The following is a 20,334-nucleotide window of genomic DNA, read 5'->3' on the forward strand; positions in this document are numbered from 1 at the left end:
ATACATAATGTAATGACTACCCTGACATCCGTGGAATAGTATAATCATATACATAATGTAATGACTACCCTGACATCCGTGGAATAGTATAATCATATACATAGTGTAATGACTACCCTGACATCCGTGGAATAGTATAATCATATACATAATGTAATGACTACCCTGACATCCGTGGAATAGTATAAACATATACACAGTGTAATGACTACCCTGACATCCGTGGAATAGTATAAATATTATACATAATGTAATGACTACCCTGACATCCGTGGAATAGTATAATCATATACATAATGTAATGACTACACTGACATTCGTGGAATAGTATATACATATATACAGTCTAGTGACTACCATAACATCAATGGAATAGTATAATCATATAACTGCTAGTTGTTATCTTATAACAATCAAATTATCGTATAGCTGGTCATTTTTCCAGGTATGATAACATTGTAGAACATACATCTATGCTGCTAAAAGCAAGTACGTAAATTATAGGCACAATTTGAAAACTATCACATAAACTTTCGGCAAATTATTAAAGATGGGCGAAGCAACTTATGTTCCTGTATTTCATTGAAACTGAGACGATAGAAGATGTACATCACATATAGACTTTCACATTTATTTAAACGAAAATTAGTGTTATAGCACAAAAACTAAGTTTCTAAAGTGTCATGTTGTTCTGAAATTACTTGAGTATAATAATACTTGGCATGCCCGTTTTCATCCTCGATACTCAAGGTGTTCCGATCACTAATGATCTCTAGACCCCTGGACTATATCATTTGAAGTTGGAAGTTGCTCTCTCTGTAGTCTTCAAAGAAAATTTTTGCAGGCCTATGATTGGTTCAGATTTTTTCACTGGAGCTGCCTTCAGTTACTATGAGATAGTCCAGGGTGTAGAGATCTTAAGTGATCGGAACCCCTGGAGTATCGAGGATGAACCTTTCTGCACATCAACATTTCTGTGTAGGAACCTATACATCTATCCTATTCGATGGTGATATTAACACATGAATGTCTGCAGTAAATAGTCCTTTCCTTATTGAGCTAAAAAGGACATACACATGTAATAAAAAGCAGCGAAATCTAACAAACTTAAATGCTGGTAGAAAACCACTGTATAGCGGGTAAATTTCGCGGGTCGTATATTTTTGCTATATTAGTGGTTTTACTGAAACCCGCAAATTCAAGACATATAATTTTATCGTACCATCGTCGAGACGTCTGTTTGGTGTGAACCTTATCCAAAATGACACATCTCACAAGAGAAAATATGGACCCCGCGAATTTAAAGCACTAAACAGCAGTTAGCGAAATAATATTTTGACAAGTAAAAGGTAATCTCTGAATTTTACTGCTTAGGAATTTAGTATTTCATTAATTTCGTTTAGATGTCTGTGTGCTTTGTTTAAGCTTTCTTGTGAATTGCATGAGTGCAGTTTGCTGATAAGAAGGCACGAGATGTCTCTTGCTCTTTGCAGACTGTCCGCGTCCCCGATCTCTCGATAGCAGACGACCAACCCAAACAGGGCTTGGAGACGAAAATGTGACAATCCGACATCCGTGTTCTTCTCCATTGTGTCTGCTTCCTCCAAATGCTCAATGGCTTTCGCTATATGACTCCCTCCTTCTGGTGACTTTAACATGTAAAATTTCGCTAACTGAACATGGAGTCCAGGAAGTGCAGTAAAGTCAGCCATTTCTTTCATTAAGTCTGTTAGTTTCTTAGCACATTCCATGCCCAGTCCATAGGTTTCTCGCTTTTCTGTGTCTGTAGTATGCAGTTCGAACAGACGGCAGTAACATTTGAGCAGGAATTTCCGACACATTGCTGTGTGGTGAAAGTTCTTACATTCTTTACTGAGCTTCAAAACTCCAAATTCGAAGTAATCTTCTTTGTCATGAAGCAACGAGGTGTACTTTGTTACAGCACTACGAAGTACCATCAACTTTTCTTCATTTGTTGTATTTGTTTGATCAACCTTTAGTAGTTTGTACAGAAGGCCGTTCCTCTGAGTTATCAGAAACTGTATTGAAAGAAAATTGGGACATTTCTCTTTCAGGTGTTCGCCCAGCCCCCATGATAATTCCATAAACTTTTTGCGTAAATGTTTCTGTAAGTAGTGATTTCGGCCGTTGTTGTAAAGTATGACAATTAACAGTTCAACAAAGAAAAACTCGCGGACAACGTCGAGAGGTGCTGCCAGCTTCTTCTTAACAAGCTCGCTATGCAGTTCGCTTCCTAGCTCTTCTTCGAAAGAAAACCGGGGTAGATTCGACCGTGTCTTCAGGTGTTCCATGTCCTTGTCTGGACGTTTCATGGAGGGAATAAATTCTTTGATGAATTTGTCTGGAATTTTTGTTTTAAGAGAGCTTAACTTTTCAACCAGAATACCTTCTTTTCTAGTGTGCTCTGTGATGTGTCTTTTGTCAAACCTCGTATCTCCAGAGAGGTCTAATCCAAATTGAGAAGGATCTTCCCCAATCATTTGAAAGCAATGCGTCATGGCTCGAGTGAGGTATTGATTTACCAAGAAGTTGTCGACGCCTTTGATACGGAATGTCACACCGACAAGCGTGTTCACGTAACATATCAAGGTTTCTGTCACAAGGGTCGCTTAGCGCTTCAGCCATCCGGAGAACATTCATAGCGTGGTCGATAAACAAGATATTCGTCTGCATTGATGACCATAATCTACAATCCATGATCATGTTCGTGGCGAAAAAATTAAGTAAACTAAGAATTCGCTGATTTCTCTCCTTCGTGGACAGGCGATTCAAAAGAGCCATTTGTGTTAAAGCGTGTATTGATATAACGCGGTCATGGCCAAGACCCTTCAAGTCACAGAGAGCATACTTTCTAAGTCTTTCTATGACATTGCTGTCTTCGTATTTGTGGCCATGAATAGATCCACTCTTGAGTAGTCTAGACAATACTCCGACTTGAATATGTTCGTGATGTAGGAAAGGGATGAGAGACAGTAGTATCTTACCGTCATCGTTCAGTTTTAGTTCCACCCTTTCCAAAATAATTCTGTTTGCGGCAATTAGTCGTTTTTTGTAGTACTGACCGATGTTTTCTGCGTGATCTTCTGCAGCATCGAAAAATTGTTCATCTTCCTTTAACATTTTTGTGAACTCTAAAAGGTCCATCCCCGATTTTTCGATGTAGTGTTTAGATAGCATCAAACCGAATGGCGAGTTCCCGAATAATTTGGCCAAAGCTTTAATATCTTCATCCTTAGCATTTGTAATAGCCGATTGCGTTCTGTCTGAATCTGAACTATGTCTGAAGAAAGGAATAACTTCCTCGTCTAGTAAGCCAGTAACCTCCATGGTTCTACATGCAATGCCAATATCGCCATTCATAGTAGCAATAATTTTGACATTTCGTGAGCTTTCCTTGAAGATCTTCAGAATCTTGCTCACGATTTCGTTACATGAATCGCCAACGTCGTCAAAGATGAGCAAGTGTGTTTTCCTAGCTTGTTTTTTGGGCCTCCCAGATTATCCAGAACCATCTGTCCCATCTCCTCCAAGTAATGTGCCTTGTCCTTGTTATTGCCTTCCGGTTTCATTTGAAGGCGTTCTAAGAGGTCAATCATTGATTTGATTAACTCTGTTCTCCCTTCACAGTCTAGCTTCCATATTACTGATTCCCCGTTCTCCTTGAAGAATTCCTGTGCGTAATTGCATGCCAATTGGGTTTTTCCTGTCGCTGGTGGACCTGTTCGAGCAAACATATACGTTTGTTATATCAATTACATACAGTTGGTATGCGATCATATCGTATAATCGCTTACTTTCGCGTATCCAAATTTTGCGCCCTTAAACTGGGAGATGACAATTTAGAAAACCAAAATTTCGCAATTTAACTTCAAATGTATATATGATTTAACTCATTCACGGATCAAAATTTCGTAATCATAGCGATGACCCACAAAATCGCAAAAATATCATGCCCACAAAAAATGTAGTAGCGGGCTACATGGTAATAATCTTTCTCATGCTTTGTTTATCTTTGCTTTACATATCTTGCAATCTTTGCTTAATTTTTTATGATACTTACCCAAAATAGCAATTATGTTCTCTGCGAGCAATGCCTCTTCTAATGCGGTACAGTGTTTCACTTTCAGGAAGTGTGGAACAGTGGCATATCCAACTCTCCATTTTGCTGTTGAAATATATAAAATAATTAGAAACTATATTTACTTCGTACAAATAGGATAACTCGTTAAATTTATCAATGTTTCATTAGTTTTCAAAATTGTTCAAAAGCATCAATAAGTAATAAAGGCAACAAGTGTAGATGTGCGACAAGACTTTCTGCTATCAAAAAGTATCATATTCAAACTTGGAACAGAAAATATTCCGGGAACATCAGACGAACTTCCGATTCTACCTACACATATGCATTATAAAAATGGGCAAGGCGGGATGATTTTCAGAATTTATCAGCTACTGGATAAATAACTAGTTCTCTTAGGGAAAATAAACGACCAAAACTTATTAAATGTCATCCTATGTGTGTAAACAGTATCATTCAACGTTTAACAACAAAATAAGACAATAAACGTTGATAGAAACATTCTACAGGAAAAAATAGTATAACTATAAATAATAATGCCTCAAAACGTCAAAATCTACAACACAACCCAAAAAACGTCAATATTACCTCTGAACTTTAAAAAATAATTTTCATCGTACATTACATTATCGACAGATATAATTATACAGGGTTACAAGGTACGCCATCATAAAGAAAAGAAGCAAATTGCTACCTTACCTTCTTTCATGAGGATAAGATTATTTTTCAAAGGCTCTAGTTCGGAAGAAAGATCTTTGCGGCCAATATACACCAAAAGTGAGTGCAGGTTTTCAACATTGGAATCAGATATGAATCCTTTCCTCTCCAAAAGTACCATGAGTTCCTCTCCAGTGCTAATGCCTTCCAGATCACCGGAGGGAAACAATTTTTTGTTTGCGCCAATGACAAACTTGGCACTTTTCACGTCACCTGTCCATGAGAATAGAGCGTTGGTGTTATTAGAAATAAGAATTCTAATAGTGTCAAAGTAGTTTGACTTTTTGATTAGGATACTTAGTATATACTGACCAAGAAAATTAGAAAATATATGATTCAAACTGAAACTTTGTCAAAGTAGTTTGTCTTTTTTAACTAGTATTTTTTAAAGGAGATATTAATTGCACAAGGACACAAAAATGACGAAGGAAATTTTACTTAATGAAAATGGAGAAATAAGGTTTAACTTACCTGTTTCAAGGTTCTTGCCAATATCGGCAAGAACAGTGCGGTATGATGTTAGGTTGGAAGAAGTCGCCATTTTTTTAATCTGAAAAAAGAAATATTCAAATCACTGCATTACATCTCACCGCTAGAAAATAATATATTGAAGTTAAAAACCATATCTTTATACCTGTGTCTGATAGCATAAAAATGGGTATGTATATATAATGCATCAATTTGCTTTACTTTAAGAATGTATGTCCGTTTTAAATGAATCCCAGAGTTCTAAAATCTTCCAATTACGAAAACCTGACCTGTTCTTAAAGGGACAATTCAGTATAAGGGAACATTAAAATTTGTACATATATCGGAAAACCCCAGTTCTAATGGAGATTAGATCAGTCGGTTTTACTGTGATATGCATGAAAAGTCCATGGTGATGAAATACGTGTGAAATGTTCAAACTCGCTCGCTGTCCGCCATTACACATTGTGGTCGAACTTCTTTTATGCCGAACCCTGTTTCTTGCTCGTAAAGTTATGCAACTTTAGTCTAGAACTGCTCAAATTGCTCCGACAGTAGTGTGTTTACCTTATTAGGTGAATTATCTTGCCTAAAAATCATTTTATCACCTCCTCAGTGGTTATGTAGTTCATTTGTTTAATGTTTTGTAATTACAACGGTCTCAATTAAAATACTAAAAAATGACGTGAAATTTGTCAATATTTTATGTCATATGTTGCATAAGAAATGTAGAACATACATTTATGCCATAATTTGCTTCTTGGTTATGTAAAAGAATTAGCCTAAGTGAATTGTCTCTTAAAACCTTGGTTGTTAAAATACCGTAACATGAATCACGAAATCAAAACATGAAAAACAAATTTAAAAAATCAAAATTTAGTTTTATAGTACAGCCATAGAGACCGGGATGAAAATATTGAACGTAATCAATTTTTAGCTACACGTTATGTTAACGACGAATAACGCTAAAAACGTGTGGTGCAATCCGTCTCGTTATTGTGTGGAATTCCTAAGTCATTACCTGTATATATAGGTGTCCTATACTATTGTATTGATAACATTTAAACCTTATCTATAGTTAAATATAGTAATGCCATCATTATTGCCGATACATAACTTTACACAAAGTGTAGTTTTCGTAAACGCAGTTACAATAAAACTTCGTTTGTATTTATCTTTCACAATCATTCTTGATTTAAACTTATCGATGATACAATCAACAAAAATATATTTCGTGATTCTAGTTTCAAAACAATATCGCGAAGATTAATTTTCGTAGAATGAAAATGTATTTGAATTTCCGTTCATATTTATATTTAGTATATGTGAACGGATATATATGATATATGATATGACTGGAATTAAATATATCTAGAAAACTAATGTTAATAATTTTTGAATAATCAACTGTCAGGCTAACAAATAATACTCATGTATTTTTAAATAAACACAATGTATTGAGCATATATTAATGGCCTATTTAACGCATGGATGCCTAATTCCCGTGAAGAATCGATCATTGTCCAGCGTGGAGAATACACTCCAGTTGTGTCCATTGAAGTTTGTACAGGCGTCATCAGTATGGACATTCATGTGTAACTGTTTCAATTTAAGCTAGATCACATCGAATTTTCATGTTTCTGTTTCAATTTTCATGTTCATGTTTTGAAATCTTTTGTTGACATATCTACCATATCAAAATACAATATTGTATTTCAAATTTCTAACATTAGTTTCCTTTTTGTTATAATTTATATTAAATATTTGATATCCCAAATATCATTTCACCTCGATACAAAGCAACCAACTTTCCATTTTCATTATATAGCTGGGTTTCGTTTTGAATAGAAACGTGCCGGTTGGCTAGAGATTTTAAGTTACATTATCCATAGCAACAATAGGAATAAAATGGTTTAAATTAGTTTTATTTTTCTTATAATTTATATAGATACTTATAGCTGGGTAGTTGACTATTTATATATATATTTATAGCTGGGTAGTTGACTATTTATATATATATTTATAGCTGGATAGTTGACTACTTATATATATATTTATAGCTGGATAGTTGACTATTTATATATATAATCATAGCTGGATAGTTGACTATTTATATATATAATCATAGCTGGATAGTTGACTATTTATATATATAATTATAGCTGAATAGTTGACTATTTATATATATAATTATAGCTGAATAGTTGACTATTGATATATATAATCATAGCTGGATAGTTGACTATTTATATATATACTTATAGCTGGATAGTTGACTATTTATATATATACTTATAGCTGGATAGTTGACTATTTATATATATACTTATAGCTGGATAGTTGACTATTTATATATATATTTATAGCTGGATAGTTGACTATTTATATATATAATTATAGCTGGATAGTTGACTATTTATATATATACTTATAGCTGGATAGTTGACTATTTATATATATAATCATAGCTGGATAGTTGACTATTTATATATATACTTATAGCTGGATAGTTGACTATTTATATATATACTTATAGCTGGATAGTTGACTATTTATATATATACTTATAGCTGGATAGTTGACTATTTATATATATACTTATAGCTGGATAGTTGACTATTTATATATATATTTATAGCTGGATAGTTGACTATTTATATATATAATTATAGCTGGATAGTTGACTATTTATATATATACTTATAGCTGGATAGTTGACTATTTATATATATAATCATAGCTGGATAGTTGACTATTTATATATATACTTATAGCTGGATAGTTGACTATTTATATATATACTTATAGCTGGATAGTTGACTATTTATATATATACTTATAGCTGGATAGTTGACTATTTATATATATACTTATAGTGGATAGTTGACTATTTATATATATAATTATAGCTGGATAGTTGACTATTTATATATATAATTATAGCTGGATAGTTGACTATTTATATATATACTTATAGTGGATAGTTGACTATTTATATATATAATTATAGCTGGATAGTTGACTATTTATATATATACTTATAATGGATTGTTGACTATTTATATATATACTTATAGCTGGATAGTTGACTATTCAGTCGTAAAAACTAATATTTATGTTCACAACCATTATATAATTATCGTTACTATTTATATGTTGTACACAATATATGATGTAGGAATTCCAATGGAACTTTATGAACAACCGTAGTGTATTGGTAAGAATTCCGGGTAAAAGCATGTCATACCGATAACTACTGAAACCCTATACTACACTTAATATATGAACACGCCCACTGTATTACTAGATCTTATTTTTATCCTAATGTACTCATATGTATTTCAATGTAGTCATTACGGTACATTTCATTCTTAATTTCGAACTCGTGACAATGACTAATTACAAGAAAGGAATACGTTAGTATGTAAGAATGACGGTACTTGACAAACAAATAAGACATATCGGTTTACGGTCCGTCTTCAATGTATATCCATGATTAGAAGCTAGAAAAACATGGTGGTTCATATTTTTGAGGAATACTTAAAAGTGAAAGTGACTCATTTTACAAGCATTTAATTTTCATTATAATTTATCCTATATCTCATTCAATAAGGGGAATATCAAGAATATGATTTCCAGTAAAAGGTCTAGCAGAATTGTGATGTTCCAAATGTGACCTGTGTTCAGTATCTTTATAGAAGAAATATTGCTTAAATAGAAACGGCTCATAACAACAAGATATTAACAATGAAAATTAATAAGGCAATTAGATAATGAATACAATAAATATACTGGTATGCACATATCAAATACATTCATTTCATTATAAAACAAAAACTACCCCAAATACCAGAATATTGAAAGTTAACATGGCTCATTCACACTAAGCTAGGTTCCATTTGACAAACGTAAACGATATATTTGTAGAATTAACTATTTATAATGCACAAATATATTACATAAAAGGTGGTGTTCATGCTAATGTTAAAAATCACACAGAAACTACCCACAATCCAATTTTCTTTAAACTTTGCATACCGAAAGTTCTACTAGTTGTTCCTTTAACATAACGCATTTTTTTCCTTTCGTGATTTTAAAAAGGCCCAAAGAACCTGAAATCTTAATGTTCATTTCATCAAGACTACATGCACAAAACCATGCCAAAAAAGGTCATCCTTTGTTAAATATTCTACATTTTTACATGTAAGTGAAAATTGGTAATTAGAGATTATGAGGTATGCCGTAATAAGATAGTAACAATTTTGAAATACTTTGTTACCGTGGTAACGAAATAAAGGCCTCTTGATTGGTCAAACTTATATTGCAGCCTTTGTGGTTTTGTTATTCTTTTTAGGTTAAATATATATATATTTGAAAATCAAATGAAATTATGTTTCGATCGTTAATCTTTTTCAATTCAATTTCAAATAGTTTTCTACATATTATGAGGAATAATCTTAATTTGTATCTTTTGTATCTTATCTAGTTGTTAAGCTTTCTGTACTGTTAGGGAAAATGCAAGAATAAAAATGCAGCAATTGTAAAGTATAGATGTTAGTTTACGTAATTCTAACACTAGGCCTATTTGTTGTTTTATTATGGTACCTATGGTCAATTTTGAATTTACTGTCACCTAGGGCAAATGTTGATTTTTTTTTTTAAATTCTCTTTGGCTGGATTTTGAAATTTTGGAATTCGAAGTGCTATTTTTTATTTTCCCGGATTTCAATCATTTTGAAAAAAAGTATATCTGCTGTAAAATTACACCTATGACATGTTTTTAAATGATTTGAAAGTGTGGACAAAATCGATAACAGGCCAAATATTTGAAGCACACCCAATACCCCTAATTTTTATCCTGCCAAAAATTTGAATTTTTTCGAATGAAAAATCAAATTGTAGTAAAAATATATATATATATAATTATAAATGGATATCAAATAAAGAATGAAGTATCTTTCATTAACAAAAATAATTTAAAATGTGTTCAAATGGTGGCCCTTGACACATACCCAGAGCATTGTAACAAAACATCATTTTAGGCCTTTAGTAGAACAAAATAGATAAAAAACGCATATGCAAATGTATAATGCTGGATGTATGGAATCGGAGCGTGGGCGAATTTTGCAACCTCACCTTTCTCTGGCTCGATTATCATGATCTGCTAGTAAAAAATAAAAAGTATATCATTAAAATATATAGAGAGTACTTGTACAAGTTGTACAAGTACATAGGGCCAGGGTTGTTCAAGCGTGTATCTCAATGATATGTATATTAACGACAGAACGAAACGTGTAATTATTACCTTAACGGTTGAAGTGTTTAATGGCTTTGTCATTCAAGCTCGTCACTAAACCTAATATCATGAAGACCGAAGGCGATGTCAAAATCTCGTTGAAAGAGAACATTTAGTTCAAACAACTTTCTGTTAATGTATATTCAAAACTGTCATTTGCTGTCCTCGCCTTGCTCAATTGAATACTTATTTGAGAAAATGATTACAGCACAATGGGTACTCTTTGGTATTTAATACCCATATCCCTTCATGGTTATATTGTTCAATAGTTATTCATAGTTATTCTGTACACCAATATTAATTACAATACCATTACTGGTACTATAGATATAAACATATTCATTCTGTTTTTCGAGTTACAAACAAAACCTCTCTCGATAGTACATAAAGAGTCTGTATATTGTATTGATGTATACTTCCTGCCTCTCATAAAGATTAGCTAAAACGGTCTAATATGTCCTTATGTGGATATTCCCTTTTCCGACACTTCCTGGGTAGCACAATGAAGTAAATAATTCAGTTTCTGAATGTTTTACTTCTCATGCACTCGTTGTCAGTCTACTGCACACTGTAAACTGTACTAAACATTTAGTATGGGGAATCACGACCTGCATTCAATGGCCGCACCTTTACTGTGACAAGGGACAATACAGCCCACTGTGAACTGATTATGGTTTGAAATCTAGTAGCATTAATCAAGGATTTAAAATTTATCTACGGCCTTGAATTAACGAGTATCATAAGAGAGGGTAAGGGTAATATCTTAATACATACTACGTATAATATATATATCACAAAATGTAAATGTATACTCACTAATCTAAAACGTCCTCGGTTACTCAAAGTAAAATGGCCTCCCACACGTCAGTTGACTTCAATACACAGCAAACAGCCTTCCATTTCGAATATGGTCATCAATGGAGAGGAACGTGCCGGTTTTAGCTAGACCGTGAGGGTACTCTTGAACGAACCCGTTCCAAGTTGACAACACACGGCTGAAGTAACACTATCCATAGCAATAATGAGAATAAAGTCGTTAATCGATTACACATAAGTTACGGGGACTGAATGTAGGCGTAACTCATATGTGTATGCGTCTATTAATATGCTTCCTGAATTTCCAGTAACAAATGTTTATTTTTAGACCTGTTGTAGTGGGTTAAAAACCCATGCACACATACAGGTTAAATAGATCTTTAATTTCTTAAAGTCGATTTGCGTAGTTACAGAAAAGTATTCTTATTGCGATATTTTTTAAGCTCAGAGACGCCTTTCGTCAGTATGAATCTGATAATAGTGGACGTGATTTGGTTCAGTGATTCTTCTTGGTTACAACAACAAACATTGAGTGTATTGGAAGAATTAATTCAAAATGGCTGAGACTAACCAACTGATCGCAATAAAACAATAAAAAACAAATCACAAAACAGATCGTGAAAATCCTTGACTCAAATTATCTACATGTACTTGATAATAAGTTTGGGGATGGATTTTTGAATGATAAGTTTGGAAAGGGATTGTAGTTCATAAATATTAAGTTTGAAGAAGGATCGTACTTCATAAATAATAAGCTTACAGTAAGTGTTGCAAGCAACACACGTCCCCTGCCGTCAGTTAGGTTGTCTAATCTATGGCCAGTTATTATCGCTCAGTAAAGCTTTCATTGTATGAAGTTTGAACAAATAATGTTTATGTGTTCTAAAGTTAAATTATTGTCCGAAAACTAAAATTTGTGAAACAATCTATTTTAGTGACTTTTGTAGTTGATCTTTTGACTTATAGCTGGATAGTTGACTATTTATATATATATTTATAGCTGGATAGTTGACTATTTATATATATAATAGCTGGATAGTTGACTATTTATATATATAATTATAGCTGGATAGTTGACTATTTATATATATAATTATAGTGGATTTTGACTATTTGACTATATATATATACTTATAGCTGGATAGTTGACTATTTATATATATAATTATAGCTGGATAGTTGACTATTTATATATATATACTTATAGCTGGATAGTTGACTATTATATATATATACTTATAGCTGGATAGTTGACTATTTATATATATATACTTATAGCTGGATAGTTGACTATTTTATATATACTTATATAGTTGACTATTTATATATTATAGCTGGATAGTTGACTATTTATATATATACTTATAGCTGGATAGTTGACTATTTATATATATACTTATAGCTGGATAGTTGACTATTTATATATATAATTATAGCTGGATAGTTGGCTGGATAGTTGACTATTTATATATATATATACTTATAGCTGGATAGTTGACTATTTATATATATACTTATAGCTGGATAGTTGACTATTTATATACTATATTATAGCTGGATAGTTGACTATTTATATATATACTTATAGCTGGATAGTTGACTATTTATATATATACTTATAGCTGGATAGTTGACTATTTATATATATAATTATAGCTGGATAGTTGACTATTTATATATATAATTATAGCTGGATAGTTGACTATATTATTATATGGATATACTTATAGCTGGATAGTTGACTATTTTATATATATATATATATAGCTGGATAGTTGACTATTTATATATATAATTTAGCTGGATAGTTATATTTATATATATACTTATAATGGATTGTTGACTATTTATATATATACTTATTGCTGGATAGTTGACTATTCAGTCGTAAAAACTAATATTTATGTTCACAACCATTATATAATTATCGTTACTATTTATATGTTGTACACAATATATGATGTAGGAATTCCAATGGAACTTTATGAAAAACCGTAGTGTATGGGTAAGAATTCCGGGTAAAAGCATGTCATACCGATAACTACTGAAACCCTATCCTACAGTTTAGATATGAACACGCCCACTGTATTACTAGATCTTATTTTTATCCTAATGTACTCATATGTATTTCAATGTAGTCATTACGGTACATTTCATTCTTAATTTCGAACTCGTGACAATGACTAATTACAAGAAAGGAATACGTTAGTATGTAAGAATGACGGTACTTGACAAACAAATAAGACATATCGGTTTACGGTCCGTCTTCAATGTATATCCATGATTAGAAGCTAGAAAAACATGGTGGTTCATATTTTTGAGGAATACTTAAAAGTGAAAGTGACTCATTTTACAAGCATTTAATTTTCATTATAATTTATCCTATATCTCATTCAATAAGGGGAATATCAAGAATATGATTTCCAGTAAAAGGTCTAGCAGAATTGTGATGTTCCAAATGTGACCTGTGTTCAGTATCTTTATAGAAGAAATATTGCTTAAATAGAAACGGCTCATAACAACAAGATATTAACAATGAAAATTAATAAGGCAATTAGATAATGAATACAATAAATATACTGGTATGCACATATCAAATACATTCATTTCATTATAAAACAAAAACTACCCCAAATACCAGAATATTGAAAGTTAACATGGCTCATTCACACTAAGCTAGGTTCCATTTGACAAACGTAAACGATATATTTGTAGAATTAACTATTTATAATGCACAAATATATTACATAAAAGGTGGTGTTCATGCTAATGTTAAAAATCACACAGAAACTACCCACAATCCAATTTTCTTTAAACTTTGCATACCGAAAGTTCTACTAGTTGTTCCTTTAACATAACGCATTTTTTTCCTTTCGTGATTTTAAAAAGGCCCAAAGAACCTGAAATCTTAATGTTCATTTCATCAAGACTACATGCACAAAACCATGCCAAAAAAGGTCATCCTTTGTTAAATATTCTACATTTTTACATGTAAGTGAAAATTGGTAATTAGAGATTATGAGGTATGCCGTAATAAGATAGTAACAATTTTGAAATACTTTGTTACCGTGGTAACGAAATAAAGGCCTCTTGATTGGTCAAACTTATATTGCAGCCTTTGTGGTTTTGTTATTCTTTTTAGGTTAAATATATATATATTTGAAAATCAAATGAAATTATGTTTCGATCGTTAATCTTTTTCAATTCAATTTCAAATAGTTTTCTACATATTATGAGGAATAATCTTAATTTGTATCTTTTGTATCTTATCTAGTTGTTAAGCTTTCTGTACTGTTAGGGAAAATGCAAGAATAAAAATGCAGCAATTGTAAAGTATAGATGTTAGTTTACGTAATTCTAACACTAGGCCTATTTGTTGTTTTATTATGGTACCTATGGTCAATTTTGAATTTACTGTCACCTAGGGCAAATGTTGATTTTTTTTTTTAAATTCTCTTTGGCTGGATTTTGAAATTTTGGAATTCGAAGTGCTATTTTTTATTTTCCCGGATTTCAATCATTTTGAAAAAAAGTATATCTGCTGTAAAATTACACCTATGACATGTTTTTAAATGATTTGAAAGTGTGGACAAAATCGATAACAGGCCAAATATTTGAAGCACACCCAATACCCCTAATTTTTATCCTGCCAAAAATTTGAATTTTTTCGAATGAAAAATCAAATTGTAGTAAAATATATATATATATAATTATAAATGGATATCAAATAAAGAATGAAGTATCTTTCATTAACAAAAATAATTTAAAATGTGTTCAAATGGTGGCCCTTGACACATACCCAGAGCATTGTAACAAAACATCATTTTAGGCCTTTAGTAGAACAAAATAGATAAAAAACGCATATGCAAATGTATAATGCTGGATGTATGGAATCGGAGCGTGGGCGAATTTTGCAACCTCACCTTTCTCTGGCTCGATTATCATGATCTGCTAGTAAAAAATAAAAAGTATATCATTAAAATATATAGAGAGTACTTGTACAAGTTGTACAAGTACATAGGGCCAGGGTTGTTCAAGCGTGTATCTCAATGATATGTATATTAACGACAGAACGAAACGTGTAATTATTACCTTAACGGTTGAAGTGTTTAATGGCTTTGTCATTCAAGCTCGTCACTAAACCTAATATCATGAAGACCGAAGGCGATGTCAAAATCTCGTTGAAAGAGAACATTTAGTTCAAACAACTTTCTGTTAATGTATATTCAAAACTGTCATTTGCTGTCCTCGCCTTGCTCAATTGAATACTTATTTGAGAAAATGATTACAGCACAATGGGTACTCTTTGGTATTTAATACCCATATCCCTTCATGGTTATATTGTTCAATAGTTATTCATAGTTATTCTGTACACCAATATTAATTACAATACCATTACTGGTACTATAGATATAAACATATTCATTCTGTTTTCGAGTTACAAACAAAACCTCTCTCGATAGTACATAAAGAGTCTGTATATTGTATTGATGTATACTTCCTGCCTCTCATAAAGATTAGCTAAAACGGTCTAATATGTCCTTATGTGGATATTCCCTTTTCCGACACTTCCTGGGTAGCACAATGAAGTAAATAATTCAGTTTCTGAATGTTTTACTTCTCATGCACTCGTTGTCAGTCTACTGCACACTGTAAACTGTACTAAACATTTAGTATGGGGAATCACGACCTGCATTCAATGGCCGCACCTTTACTGTGACAAGGGACAATACAGCCCACTGTGAACTGATTATGGTTTGAAATCTAGTAGCATTAATCAAGGATTTAAAATTTATCTACGGCCTTGAATTAACGAGTATCATAAGAGAGGGTAAGGGTAATATCTTAATACATACTACGTATAATATATATATCACAAAATGTAAATGTATACTCACTAATCTAAAACGTCCTCGGTTACTCAAAGTAAAATGGCCTCCCACACGTCAGTTGACTTCAATACACAGCAAACAGCCTTCCATTTCGAATATGGTCATCAATGGAGAGGAACGTGCCGGTTTTAGCTAGACCGTGAGGGTACTCTTGAACGAACCCGTTCCAAGTTGACAACACACGGCTGAAGTAACACTATCCATAGCAATAATGAGAATAAAGTCGTTAATCGATTACACATAAGTTACGGGGACTGAATGTAGGCGTAACTCATATGTGTATGCGTCTATTAATATGCTTCCTGAATTTCCAGTAACAAATGTTTATTTTTAGACCTGTTGTAGTGGGTTAAAAACCCATGCACACATACAGGTTAAATAGATCTTTAATTTCTTAAAGTCGATTTGCGTAGTTACAGAAAAGTATTCTTATTGCGATATTTTTTAAGCTCAGAGACGCCTTTCGTCAGTATGAATCTGATAATAGTGGACGTGATTTGGTTCAGTGATTCTTCTTGGTTACAACAACAAACATTGAGTGTATTGGAAGAATTAATTCAAAATGGCTGAGACTAACCAACTGATCGCAATAAAACAATAAAAAACAAATCACAAAACAGATCGTGAAAATCCTTGACTCAAATTATCTACATGTACTTGATAATAAGTTTGGGGATGGATTTTTGAATGATAAGTTTGGAAAGGGATTGTAGTTCATAAATATTAAGTTTGAAGAAGGATCGTACTTCATAAATAATAAGCTTACAGTAAGTGTTGCAAGCAACACACGTCCCCTGCCGTCAGTTAGGTTGTCTAATCTATGGCCAGTTATTATCGCTCAGTAAAGCTTTCATTGTATGAAGTTTGAACAAATAATGTTTATGTGTTCTAAAGTTAAATTATTGTCCGAAAACTAAAATTTGTGAAACAATCTATTTTAGTGACTTTTGTAGTTGATCTTTTGACCCAAATTCAATCCAAAGCTGTATTTTCCCGTATGCATGCGGGCGGGGCGGGCGGGCGGACAGACAGACACTATAATCCCCTCCGGTTTCACCGGCAAGGGACTAATAATTAAGTTAAGGGAAGGATTGTACTTCAAAAATAATAAGTTTGGAGAAGGAATGCACGTATTTCATAAATAAAAAGTTTTGGGGAATGATTGTGCTTCATAAATAATAAGTTTGTGAAAGGATCGTACAGTATAAATAATAAGTTTGTGAAAGGATCGTACAGTATAAATAATAAGTTTGTGGAAGGATTGTACAAATGATACAAAATGCAAATATAAAGTGTTATGGGTGCACAATATGAAACTAAAATATTCAATATGAAAATATTACAAAGATAAAATTAAGTGTCACTTCCGGTAACAATTTGATGCCTAAAAAATTCCATTAAATGTCTAAATTAATTTCAAAAAAGTCTTTGACGCTTGTTGACTCTAGTACAATTATAATAATTGTAAAAAATATTGTAAAAACCATCGTCATCACACATTTTGTGACGTCCACACTATGAATACCCTATACAGACTTTTCGTCTATGTAGGTCTCTGCAATGATGCGGAGGGTCAGTGAAGGTAACTAAAGGTGCATCAGGACACTGTGGGATCGCCATATTTAGTCGAAAATGAAAGTATTTCAAATTAGAGCACTGTTCCACAAGCAATCAAACATTCTCAGTTTCATAACTAGGACTAAATATACTTGTATACGTGTTTATGTTGTAAAATAGTACTTCATTGGGAGAGGAATCTGTTATTTTGAGGTTCAATCGGCACGTGATTGTAGCTGTAACTTTCAAAATTCCTACAGATAAAATTGACCAAAATATACCTCTGATTGCGCAGTTATGTATTAGGAACGTTGTGCCATTGTCCGATTTCAATATGTATAGCATGAACATGACCTGCGATGCATTCCAATCCAATCACTTGCACATTGTTGTAGCAAGTCATATAGTCTCAAATTGGACTTAATAACAGTGGCACAACCTCAAGTGGTATTTATACATCACTTTTATTATAAAAAATATTATTTATTATTGTACAATTATGGAAAAGTTTTGTGGAAAGAAATTGTTTGAGTTTGGGTTCTAAGACTCTTCAATTATATATTATATGAACATTTCCTGTAAAAGCTATAATGCAGAGATGAAACACCATATCCTGACATTCATTTTGGTAAATAATAATGTATGTTTTGTTTGCTTTTCCCTTCTTTTTCAATTTTCAAAACTTAGGGAGCAAAAAGCGCCCTGATGCACCTTAATTGAAAATTCAAAATAGAAAATTGAAAGAACAAGAAAATAATATTGTCAGCCATGGTAATGATAATAATGATGATAATGATTTATCAGGAATGCAAATAATCAAGGACGTAGACTTACAAATACTTGTTATAACATATGCAATACCAGGTTTTAGTAAATAAGAAGGGTTGAACTTCATTGCAAATAAGCAAATAATGACCACTTGTGATGATGATGATGATGATTGATCAGGATGGTAATGAAGAATGAAGTACCATATGTCTAAACAGATAATGATTGTTATTACTTTGTTTGTTTGATTGTTTCAAGTTCAAGTTTCTTAAATCCGTTTCAAAGTTTTTAAGTTTTGTAATCTCGACTTCAGTATCAATATTAGTACCTTTAGCCCTTACTCTTACAAACAAGTCTACCACTCAGTAGGAATTGTAAAACACTAAGTTGTATATCTTATATCTGTCAGTAGCAGTATCTTTACTCAAAGATACGGAAATCAATTAAGCATAACAATTTTTACTTATTGTTTTTTCTTGTTGTAATTTTTTGCTACTTTAGGTCACCTACGTCCTTATAAAAGTTTTTTTTACAAGACGTGATCGTGAACTTTCGGTATAACACTTTTCAATATATGTTCAGTATGCACACAATTTCAAATCTTTGTTTTGAAGGCATTGTGATATAATATTGGTTTCTAAATTCAATTATTCTATCTTCATTTATAAACGTGTGACGGCGTTATTCCATTCTAAGCGAATAACTTCGGGCTTAACATCTCCACAAAATGGTAAATAAATAAAATACTGTGTTGCATTACAGTTAACAACAAATGAAGATATTAAATATGTTGGTGAAAATGAAGTTACACAAGATCCTTCAAAATAACCGAATGAGGAAACTGTACTAGGAAATGTAAGTATTGTTGAAACCAGTTGTATGAATCAAGTTTGAACAGCGTATGTTAACTGTTTTAAACAGAAATGTGCCAAATTTTGTAACAAAATTTTTCTTCATTTTTCTCGTTGAATTCTCTTCTTTTCCATGAAATGACTAGCATAGTCTCAAAAACAGATACACCGGATGGATCGTAATCTTTGGCAGCCAAATTATTCCTTTCCATTAAAAGCTGTGTTTCTTCATTTTGAACTTGGAACTAATGAAATCATTTTTTTTTAAATTCGACCCACCATAAATTGACAAGATAAAGAGGGGGATAGCCACATTATGCTCTAGCTACTGTGCCAGTATTATCTTGATAAGGCTTCTGATTTCCAGGCAATGTTTAGATTTGCCTCCCAGTATTGAGATAAATAGACACGGATTCACATAGTTAAGAAAAAGTGCAATTTTGGTTTAATATTTTTGGTGAATTATAAATACCAAGATTTATTGATAAACTGACTACATTGGCTTTTTATGTGCCATTCCTTCGTTTGAACGTCAGGAAAGTGTTGAATTTTTACCAATAAAATGAATACAAGAAAATGCATTGCATGTGTTAAAATGTTTAGTTTGGTTAAAATTATATGTGCCGTAATTTTCATGCTCACTAATCAAGAAGAGTTTTTAATATGTTATTCATCACCAAAAGTTACCTATATTTTGAGATACTTACAATGTATAAGTTTTAATTTTAAAAGTACAGATCAAGAGCTCAAAATGAATTGTGGCTGTAGTACCAAAAATTCTATTTACGTCTACGATATGGTATAGAGGCTGTACACGGCCAAACCACAAAGCCAAGTTGTCGTCTACAATTTCATTTCACATTTCACAGT

General features: G+C 32.2%; 1 pseudogene; it reads right to left on the reverse strand.

The window, feature by feature from the left end:
- Positions 1 to 2: 2 nt before the first annotated feature.
- On the reverse strand, positions 3 to 11,675 carry LOC138325795 (uncharacterized; annotated as a pseudogene).
- Positions 11,676 to 20,334: the final 8,659 nt, after the last annotated feature.

This window comes from Argopecten irradians, chromosome 6, assembly GCF_041381155.1.
Source record: "Argopecten irradians isolate NY chromosome 6, Ai_NY, whole genome shotgun sequence".
In the NCBI taxonomy this organism is placed as follows: domain Eukaryota; kingdom Metazoa; phylum Mollusca; class Bivalvia; order Pectinida; family Pectinidae; genus Argopecten; species Argopecten irradians.